Here is an 11,936-nt window from a genome sequence, read left to right as displayed (position 1 = left end):
ACTATGTTTAGTGTTTTAAGAAACCTCCATACTGTTTTCCATATGGTTGTGCGAATTTACATTCTTCCCAATAGTGTATAAGAGTTCCCTTTTCTCTGCATTATTCACAGCATTTTTGAGGGGCAGGGGGTCAGTCTTTTAGATAATAGCTACTCTAACTGGGGAGACATATCTCACTGTTGTTATGATCTGATTTGCATTTTCCTGATGATTAGTGATATTTACAATGTTTTATTATACTTGTTGGTCATTTATACAATTTCATTGGGAAATATCTATTCAGATTATTTGCCCATTTTTAGTTGCGTTATTTGTGTGTGTGTGTGTTTTTTCCCCTGTTGAGATATTTAAGTTCCTTGTATATTCGGGATATTAATCCCTCATCAAATGAATAGTTTGCAAATATTTTCCCTCATTTTGCATATTGTCTCTGATGATTGTTTCCTTTGCTACACAGAGACTTTTTAGTTTGATATAATCACATTTTCATACTTTGATTTTTGTTGCCTATGCATTTGAGGTCTTATCCATGAAATCATTTGAGGTCTCATCCACGAAATCTTTTCCCACACCAATATCCTGAGGCATTTCTCCAATATTTTCTTCTAGAAGTTCTATAGTTTTAGGTCTTACATTTAAGTCTTTAATTCATTTTTATTTGATATAATTTTTTCCCTCTTTCCTTGAGAGAAGGGATCTAGTTTTATTCTTCTACATATGGATATCTAGTCCTCCCAGTATCATTTTTTGAAAAGATTGTCCTTTCTTCACTGTGTGTTCTTGGTGCCTTTGCCAAAAGTCAGTTAGCTGTAAATATGTGAATTTATTTCTGGGTTCTCTATTCTGTTCTTTTGATCTATATGTTTTTGTTTATGCCAGTACCATGCATGTTGTTTTATTTACTATATAGCTTTATAATGTATTTAAAAGTCAGGTATTGTGATCACTAGACACATCTAGTGTCTAGTGACACTTTTGTTTAGAATTATTTTGAGTATTTGAAGTGTTTTATGGTTCCATACAAATTTCATGACTTTTTTTCTTACTTCTGTGAAAAATGTCATTGGTATTTTGAAAGGGATTGGCTTCAATCTATAGATCACTTGGGTAATAAGGTCATTTTAACAATCTTAATTTTTCCAAACCATGAACAAGAGATCACTCTCTGTTTTGTGTGTATTCTTTTCAATTTTCTGCAGGAATGTTTTATAATGTTTATTGTAGAGATCTTTAACTTCCTAGGTTACATTTATTTCTGAGTATTTTTTGCAGTTATTGTAAATTGGATTGCTTTCTTGATTTCTTTCCTGATATTTTGTTATTGATGTACAGAAATTCTCCTGATTTTGTATGTTGATTTTGTGTCCTCAACTTTACTGAACTCATTTATCCATTCTAGGAATTTTTTGGTAGAATTTTTAGGTTTTTCTGTACAAAAGAACATGTCTGCTGGAAACAGGGACAATTTGACTGCCTCCTTTTTAATTTAAACACTATTTATTTCTCTTCCCTAATTACTCTAGGACTTCGAATACTATGTTGACTGAGAGTGATGAAAATGAGAATTCTTTTGGTTTTCCAGTTTTAGAGGAAAAGCTTTCAACTTTTCCCCATTAAGGATGATAGCTATGGGTTTGTCATGCATTGTTGTAATATTTATGAGATTCATTCCTTCTATGCCTAATTTGTGGAGTGTTTTATTATAAAAGGATGCCGAATTTTATCAAATGCTTTTTCCATGTCTATTGAGTTGATCACATGGTTTTTCTTCTTTATTCTTTTGATGTTATGTTTTTTGTTTATTGATTTGCATATGTTAAACCATCCTTGCATCTCTGGGATAATTCAAACTTGATTATGATATATAATCCTTTTGATGTGGTGTTGGATTTAGATTTCTAGTACTTTGTGGAGGATTTTTGCATGTTTTTTGGGTATGTTAGCCTGTAGATTCCTTATTTTTGTTCATATCTGGTTTTGTTATCAGGGTTATAGTAGCCTCCCAGAATGAGTTTGGAAGAATTTCCTCCCCTTCATATTTTAGAATAGTTTGAGAATAGTTTCTAATTATTATTTAAAAGTTTTATAGAGAAATGCGAGTCAAAACCACAGTGAGATATCATCTCATGCCAGTCAAAATGGCTAATATTAAAAAGTCAAAAAATAACAGATACTGGCCGCTGCAGACAAAAGGAAATACTTATACACTACGAATGGGAATGTAAACCAGTTCAGCCACTGTGAAATCAATTTAATTTCTCAAAGAACGTAAAACAGAACAACCGTTCAACTCAGCAGTATTATTGCTGGGTATACACTCAAAGGAATATAAATAATTCTAGCACAAAAACACATGTACTCATATATTCATCACAGTACTGTTCAAAATAGAAAAGACATGAAATCAACCTAGATGCCCACCAACAGTGGACTGGATAAATAAAATGTGATACATATACACCATGGAATAGTATGCCGTTATACAAAAGAATTAAATCTTGTTCTGTGAAGCAACATAGATGAAGCTTGAGGTCATTATCTTAAGTGAATTAATGCAGGAACAGAAAACCAAATACAATATGTTCTCTCTTATAAGTGGGAGATAAACACTGAGTACACATGGACACAAAGTAAGTAGCAACAGACACGGGCCCTACTTGAATGTGGAGGGTGGGAGGAGGGTGAGGACAAAAAAACAAAAAAACTACATCTTGAGTACTATGCTCATTACCTGGTGAAAAATATAATCTGTACACTAAACACCAACAACACACAATTTACCTATGTAAGAAACCTACACATGTACCCTCTGAACCTAAAATAAAAGTTAAACAAAGTATATTTGTAGATAAATATAGAGACGATTGTGGTCATACACATATACATAGATTTGTAAGTGTATGTAGACTGCCAACTCTTTCGACTGAGATAGCCTAAAAGTAGGGACATACCAGGAACGATGAGCATATTTTGTATCTAGATCGTAGTTTTTGAAGAAAAGAATCAAAGGCTTTTTATTAATGTTTGATTCTAAGGCTGAGGAAGGAACATACATTATGACCCGTAAAATAAGAAACATTAAAAAACACAGACAAGAGGCAACTGGAAAGAGATCCTTATCCAAGGCTAAATAATCTGATCAAGAAATGAAATAGCTAGAGTACTGGCTTATAACAAAAATAACAAAATAAACATCTATAATTTCTTGTGTTGTAAACAAATAATGGATTAAATAAGTGTGAGTAAAAGGCAAGATTTCTTTTCAGAAGATTTCCAAATAATAAATGTATAAACAATTAGAGAAAGAGAAATACCATCAGAACACTACAGTAACAACTGTTGTAGCCAATTCCAGTGATTTTGTGGAATGGTGAGTAAAATGTTAAGACACAAAATACGTGCATACCTTCAAAACATTTCACCAAAAATAATTCTAATTAGTATAGTGGTTTTAACATCTGCCTCTAAATTATTTGACAATTCTCCCTTCAGGAGGTGGAGATTAGTTTATTTCCCTTAAGTGTGATTTGAATTTATTAACTTGCTTCCCATGAAGTAAGTATGGGAATGGAAAATAGTGACTATGTTATGGCACACGTCACCTTAACTAGTCGATCAAGGTTAATGTCACCATGTTTAAGTCATGTTAACAGCATATTGACATTACGTATGATGTGATGAAGTCACCTATGGTACTCTTCCTCAAATCCATAACCCCAATATACCTTAAATAAACACAAATCAACGGGCAATGTACAAAATTCTGGGCAGAAATCTTCAGAAGATTCAAGGTCATAACAACAATAAAAGGGGATAAAAAACTGTCACAGATTGGAGGTAACTGAGATGGCATGTCAGTAAAATGCAAAGTAGTGTCCTAGATTTGATCCTCAAATTGAATAAACACCAGTAAAAAGTGTGGGGATATCCAAATGCTGCCCGTACTTTGATGTTCTTTGATTATACAAGGTGTTAACATCAAGGGAAGCCGGATAAAGTGTACAGAAAATTCTGCATTACATTTTTATGTCTTCTATAAATCAAAAATTATTTCAAAGAAAGTAATTTTAAAGCAGCATGTATACATGTGCTTTTTTGAGCTAAATTACACCGAGTTCACACTTTTGCATACTTAAATTGCAACTTAAATTGCATAATTCAAGAGTCAGCACTCATTGAAATTTACAAAAATGGCTTTTCATTAGATTTTAAATATACTTTGATTTTCCTTATTTAAATAAAAATTTTCTGCAATGCAAAAAGACATTTCCTTTAATAGTACTATTTTAATTTTTAGACTAAGGTATATCCAGCAGAAAATCTTTATCACATAAAATTATGGGATGATTCCTAATACTACCTGCAATAATCAGACTTTGCACCAATGTTTTATATTTACACAATAATACAAATTACTTCAGAGGGCAGACTTTTTTTTTATTTTAAAGAGCAGAACCTTCACCTTTGAAGAAATGCAGAAAGAGATGACAATGAAAGGTGGTTTCTGAAATCCCTTCTATCAAGATATTGTATAATACACCTTCTAAAATGAAACATTTCTGAGAGTAAAAGGAAAAACTGACACGAGAGTCTTTCAGTGCCGCTTCACCAGTCAGAAATCTCTGCAGCCAGCACCCCTGCCTGGGCATTGCTGGGCTCGGGGCTTGCCACTGGGCTCACTCCACCCACCTGGCCTGGTGGACTGCACTCAGCTTGCGCCTGGCCCTGATCCTGCACTCACATGTAACCCACATTCAGCCCACGTCTGAACCTGGCATGCTGCGACCTGCTTCCACTTTGAGCGGTGGAGGCTGGTTGAGAGGAATGTGGTGGCACCCGAAACTTTGGCGATGTCAGCAACTGTGGAACCCCAAGAGGTGTTATGGCTCCCACCTGGGGAGTCCTAAGGCCTGAGCCCTCAAGGACTGTTGCAGCTCTCCTCCTTCCTACCACCTGCAGTGTGGGTAATGGTGGGGGCATGTTACAGTTCGTTTGTGTTACAGCTCATGTTTGTTCCCACTGCCTGCAGCACAGTGAATAGGGGCATGTTGTAGCTCTGGCTCAGAGAGTTGCCAGGTCTGGGCTCACAAAGGGGTCACAACTTTTCACTCCCATAGTCCAGTGAACGAGAGCATGTGGTACCCAGAGGCTTTTTCTCCCCCAGTGCTCAGTGAATGTGAAGACGGGTTAAGGTGTTACAGCTTCTTTTGCTCCTGCCATTCAGTGGGTTTCAGGCTCTTGTGTCCAAGAAGAATGAAGTATGCGGACACCAGAGAGTGAGCAAGGAGATGAATAATTTTATTGAGTGACAGAAAAGCTCTCCACAATGAGAGGAGACCCTAACTGGGTAGCCATCTCTGTGAGAGGGGGATTGAAAGCAGAAAGCTCAACATGTGGCTGAGTCCAGGGCTTTTTATGTGCTCAGAATGGGGGCGAGGCTGCTGATTGGTCCATAGGCATTCCTAGATAAAGCACCATTTGATTGGCAAAAGGCATCAAGGAAGTTTTCACTCTGGGCATGCACTCTACCTGGAACTGGTAGCTCAGTTTTCAGGCTTTAAATTGTCTTTAGTTTGATGGTCGGGTTTCATGGGGACCCACCCCTATCAGCCTAGAAATTTGTCTCTTGCCATTATTAAAACTATCAATTATGTAAACATCAGGTATAAAGCTAAACTATCTCAGGCAGACTAAAAAACATATCTCACAATTTTCATAACAGAACATAATTTTTAATTGCTTGCTTTCTCTAATCTGATCTAGAAGATAATGTAACCCCAAGTAAACTTTTGAATTATTAGGAATATATATTCCGTTTTATATGTCTGTTTCACAGAACATTAGACTCAACACATATAACATTTTATAGATATTAATATAATATGAATACATATATTTCTATATACATTATATACAACCATCTGATCTTTGGCAAACCTGACAAAAACAATAAATGGGGAAAGGATTCCCTATTTAATAAATGGTGCTGGGGAAACTGACTAGCCATATGTAGAGAGCCGAAACTGGATCCCTTCCTTACTCCTTATACAAAAATTAATTCAAGATGGATTAAAAACTTAAATGTGAGACCGAAAAGCATAAAAACCCTAGAAGAAAACCTAGGCAATGCTATTCAGGGTATAGGCATGGGAAAGGACTTCAAGACTAAAATACCAAAAGCAATGGCAACAAAAGCCAAAATTGACAAATAGGATCTAACTAAACTAAAGAGTTTCTGCACAACAAAAGAAACTACCATCAGAGTGAACAGGCAACCTACAGTATGGAAGAAAACTTTTGCAATTTATTCATCTGACAAAGGGCTAATATCCAGAATCTACAAATAACTTAATCACATTTTCAAGAAAAAATCAAACAACCCCATCAAAAAGTGGGCAAAGGATATGAACAGACACTTCTCAAAAGAAGACATTTATGCAGTCAACAGACACATGAAAAATGCTCGTCATCACTCGCCATCAGAGAAATGCAAATCAAAACCACAGTGAGATGCCATCTCCCACCAGTTAGAATGGCGATCATTAAAAAGTCAGGAAACAACAAGTGCTGGAGAGGATGTGGAGAAATAGGAACACTTTTACACTGTTGGTGGGACTGTAAACTAGTTCAACCATTGTGGAAGACAGTGTGGTGATTCCTCAAGGATCTAGAACTAGAAATGCCATTTGACCCAACCATCCCATTACTGGGCATATACCCAAAGGATTATAAATCATGCTGCTATAAAGACACATGCACACATACATTTATTGCGGCACTATTCACAATAGCAAAGACTTGGAACCAACACAGATGTCCATCAATGATAGACTGGATTAAGAAAATGTGGCACATATACACCATGGAATACTATGCAACCATAAAAAAGGATGAATTCATGTCCTTTGTAGGGACATGGATGAAGCTGGAAACCATCATTCTGAGCAAACTGTGGCAAGACAGAAAACCAAACACCGCATGTTCTCATTCATAGGTGGGAACTGAATAATGAGAACACTTGTTAACAGGGTGGGGAACATCACACATTGGGGCCTGTCATCCGGTGGGAGTGGGTGGGCGGATAGCATTAGGAGATATACCTAATGTAAATGACGAGTTAAGGGGTGCAGCACACCAACATGGCACATGCATACATATGTAACAAACCTGCACGTTGTGCAAATGTACCCTAGAACTTAAAGTATTATAATAATAATAATAAAAGAACTGACATTCTCACCAGTTTGATACGTTCAGGTACATAACAAAGGTGCAGAATACAATAATATGGTTTTCATTTTAAAAAGAAAATTGTTGCCCCCTGAGGGCGCGCGGAGACCAGGGGCTGCCTGAGGCCCAGCGCAGTTGGCCTAGGGCTAGCGGTCCAGGGCGGTCGGTCCAGGGTGGGCGATTGGGGACTGACGTGTGGGGAGGAGGGCGGCGGTATGTGGGGTGGGGGCGGGACCTGGCCTGGCGCCGGGAAGGGAGGAGTCCCGGCGGCTCCTAGGACTTTTGTTCCCACAAGCCCTGCCTCGGAGGCCGGGTAGCTGGTCCAGGAGCAGCCCAGACCATTTGAGTTGCCGCCCCGCCGGGACTCCTGCGCTCCCCAGAACGGTGGGACGCGGGGCTCTGCAGCCGCCAGACGAACACGGCGCCCTGGACGCTCTCTGGCTGCTGCCAGTGTGTCATGGGCTGGGTGCCGGTGCTCTTCGTCACCTTCACGGTCATTTGGTCTCACTACGCGTTTGTGGTGGAGCTGTGCTTGTTTACTATTTTTGGAGATGAAGAAAATGGAAAGACCGTGTTTTCCCTTATGGCTTTGCATCTGTTCTTTGTTATGTTTGTATGGTCCTAATGGATGACAATTTTCATATCTCCCGCTTCCCCCTCCGAAGAGTTCTACTTGTCCAATTCTGAAAAGGAACGCTATGGAAAAGAATTCAGCCAAGAAAGACAACAAGAAATTTTGAGAAGAGCAGCAAGAGCTTTACCTATCTACACCATGTCAGTTTCAAAAACTATCAGATACTGTGGAAAATGTCAGCTGATTAAACCTGATCGGGCTCATCACTGCTCAGCATGTGACTCATGTATTCTTAAGATGGATCATTACTGTCTTTGGGTGAATAACTGTGCTGGATTTTCTAATTACAAATTATTCCTGCTGTTTTTATTGTATTCTCTATTATATTGCCTTTTCATGGCTGTAACAGTTTTAGAGTACTTTATAAAATTTTGGAGGAATGAACTGACAGATCCGCGTGCAAAATTCCACGTCCTTTTTCTTTTCTTTGTGTCTGCAGTGTTCTTCATCAGCGTCCTCTCACTTTTCAGCTACCACCGCTGGCTAGTTGGAAAAAATAGAACAATAATAGATTCATTCTGTGCACCCACATTTTCATATGGACCTAATGGAAATGGTTTCTGTCTTGGATACAATAAAAATTGGAGACAAGTCTTTGGTGATGTAAAGAAATATTGGCTACTTCCAATATTTTCAAGGTTGGGTGATGGTTGCAGTTTCCAACTTGCCTTATGTGGGTGGATCCAGAACAAGCTTCTGTTACAAACCAGAAAGAGTATGCCAGAAGTGGCTCAAATCAGCCTTTTCCTTTCAAATAGCTTAGTGAATCCAAAAACCTCTTGTTGGACAATGAATTTTTCACTCAGTGGCTAGAGAATGGAGCTGAAGAGTGCATCGTCATACCAGGTGTATGAAAACATTATAGACTGATATTTTCAATTTCATTTGCAAGAAAATGATGAATAGAATGAAATAATTGAAGTATAAGAGAAGTTATATTTTTTAAAAAACAAAGCCTTTGTACAGTTCCTGGGATCCACAGAAGCACTACTCCAGAGCAAGATGATGCCTTAATCTTAAGTGTCGATTTGTGCAGCACTGACTTAGAGCTACAAAACTGACTTAATGTTATTCTGGAAAAAATACTTACCTGTTATGAGATGCTATAGTAATGAGCTATCATCACATTTTAACATGTATATGTATTTTTTGATACCTGAATTGCATTATTAAAATTGTGAGTATCCGTGTAAATTTTCACTACAAAAACACAAGCTTAAAAACTTGTCTTAAGTAAAGTACATCTAGGGCAAATGGTGGCTGAAAGTGAATATATCCAAATTACCATTGCTTGTACTGTATAAGGAAAACTGCTTTTTTAAATTGGGTATTTGCTAATTTATAATCACTATTTTATACTTTTCAACATTTTAAATAACATTTTTATTGTTGGCTCTAACAGAAGGATTCAGATATCTAAATATCATTTAGAACATAGAACACTTTGGTCTAATTCATCGAAAGCTTAGTTATAAGCATTAATACAACCATGTAATGGAGCATGTACTCAAGACTTAAAGGGAACTTGGCAGTGTGAGAAATATTTTGGTTTATCTCTGCTTTCTACGACTTTTTTGGTTGAACTTTGAGGGGTATATACATGGGCAGAGAAACACAGAGGTACATATACTGGAGAAATACTGGACACAGTAGGAAGAGGTGTAAGTGTTCAGAAGAAAAGATAAGAGGACTATTGTAATCTGTTAAAAAAAATAGTTTGAGTTTTAATGGTAGTTAGAATAAAGTATGCTGTTGACGTGACTTTCAAAATTCAGTGTAGGTAATGACCAAAAATTACTTTGAAACATTTACAGTAATTCTGCAACAGCTTAAACAGTGACTTAAAATGCAATTCAAACTAGGCAAAAAAAAAAAAAAAAAAAAAAAAAAAAAAACTTTAGGATAAGTTTTCCTCCTGGCTGTCAGTTATTCTAACCTGAGTGGTTATTTAACATCCCCAGTCTCTGAGAAGTGGATTCTACTCTTAGATGCACAATCTTAAGTCTGACTTCCTAAAAGCAACCAACCCCTTTAGAACTAAATGCGTTTCTCCTTTTTCCTTTTAGAATCTAATCTAAGTCACAGGAGTTGTTGCATTAACTCCAAACAAAAGTACAGAATAAGCAATGTAGAAATGTTTTTCCTCATGTATACTTTTTAGTTAGACACACACACTCCAAAATAACTGATTGCTTCCAGTTAGTGAGGTGGAGATGAATCTTAGCAGTATCTGTGAGTAGTACAGGTTGAAGTTTCTTGTCTGTAAAATGGGACTGCAGGGGAGGATGTGTTATGAATGAGTTGGACTGGATGACTTCTAACATTCTGCGATGCCTAATTTTGCAAAATCACTTTTCATTCACCCAATATTTTTTTTTTTTTTTTTTTTTTTGACAGAGTCTTGCTCTGTCTCCTGGCCTGGAGTGTAGTGGCTCTATCTCTGGTCGCTGCAGTCTCCGCCTCCCGGGTTTGAGAGATTCTCCTGCCTCAGCCTCCCGAGGGGCTGGGATTGCCAGCTCATGCCACCATGCCCAGCTAATTTTTACATTTTTGGTAAACAAGGTTTTGCCGTGTTGGCCAGACTGGTCTCGAACTCCAGCCTCGGGTGGTCCGCCCGCCTTGGTCTCCTGAGGTGCTGAGATTGCAGGCGTGAGCCACCACGCCTGGTCCCAGTACATTTTTTTGGAGTACCTTCTATATGCTAAACAATACATGAGGGATAGCTCTATTATTTCCTACTACAAGCATAAATTTTACGGTTGCTACTGTAGATTTATAATTTGCAAGACTGGTCTAATTTCCATCAGCCATACTAATGTTAGATTTTAAAAGGAGGTAACTTTTTTTCTCTTTGAACTAAAGGAGTGAGTTAACTTTGAAAACATAGTTTGGAATACTATAGAATGGATTCTTCTACCTTTGTTTCAACTCCTTAGTCTTAATAGTCTTGAGTCTAGAAAACTAGAATGAGAGTTAAGAGATACCAATTGTTGCTGGGCACGGTGGCTCATGCTTGTGATCTCAGCACTCTGGGGGACTGAGGCTGGTGGATCACCTGGGATCAGGGGTTTGAGACTAGCCTGGCCAGGATGGCAGAACCCCATCTCTACTAAAAAATACAAAACAAAAACCCAAAAAACAAACAAACAAAAAATATCCAGGCATAGTGGCACACGTCTGTGGTCCCAGCTGCTTAGGAGGCAGAAGCGGGAGAGTCGCTTGAACCCGGGAAGCGGAGGTTGCAGTGAGCCAAGATTGTGTCACTGCGCTTCAACATGGGCGCCAAAAGTGAAACTCCATCTAAAATAAATAAATACATAAAAATAAATCAGTTACCAACTAAAAAACGTAACTTCAGTTTGGCGGTTTGCATAGTATAAGGAGATAAATATTTAAACATATTTGACTACTTTTAGAAATGTTCTTCTGGTACATTTTGTGAGTATTTCTACATTCAGATCAAAAGAGTTGCATGCACCTTGCAAACAGCCGAGGAAGCCTCATTTTTTTCTTCATTATTATGCACTTTCTTGGTATTGTAGTCTTTCTCAGTTCGTTTAATTTTTGTTATTTAACATCATCTTTAATACGTATTAATGACCATTCTATCAAGGGCCTATAAGTGGTGTGGGAAACAGGGAAAGGTTGCCTTGTTGGTGTCTCAATTGGTATTGATTATTGCTATCAACTATTTGGAGAGAAAAATAAAAATGAAGCCCTGTAAACTTTTATAAGTACTATCTTTGGTCCTTCGAACACTTGAACATTTGTGATGACACTTAAGAAAAATAAAGTTGAAGTTCAGGTCTTGCCATTGCCATTAAAAACAAATTAGACAGGAGACTTAGTTTATCTGGGAACAAATTTACTTAAATATTTAGTACCTGAAACTACGCCAAACCAAAGAGCAGCTGCGGAACATTAGTTATTTTAAATGAACAAGTTTACAAAGTTTATTTTCATCTTTGCATAAGAATCTTTTTTTTAAAACTATTTTTACATATTAGTGGTTATGAGTCAATGTGTCATGAGTTAATTTAACTGTAAGGTGGTTTAAATCAAATATGCAATG

General features: G+C 37.4%; 1 pseudogene; it reads left to right on the top strand.

Annotated features, from left to right (window-relative positions):
* The first annotated feature begins 7,657 nt into the window (after positions 1-7,657).
* On the top strand, positions 7,658-8,807 carry LOC117063427 (annotated as a pseudogene).
* The last annotated feature ends 3,129 nt before the right edge of the window (positions 8,808-11,936 follow it).

The sequence above is a fragment of the Trachypithecus francoisi genome, unplaced genomic scaffold (assembly GCF_009764315.1).
Source record: "Trachypithecus francoisi isolate TF-2019V2 unplaced genomic scaffold, Tfra_2.0 Lachesis_group18, whole genome shotgun sequence".
Classification (NCBI taxonomy): Eukaryota; Metazoa; Chordata; class Mammalia; order Primates; family Cercopithecidae; genus Trachypithecus; species Trachypithecus francoisi.
This window is presented reverse-complemented; position numbering and strand designations above follow the sequence as displayed.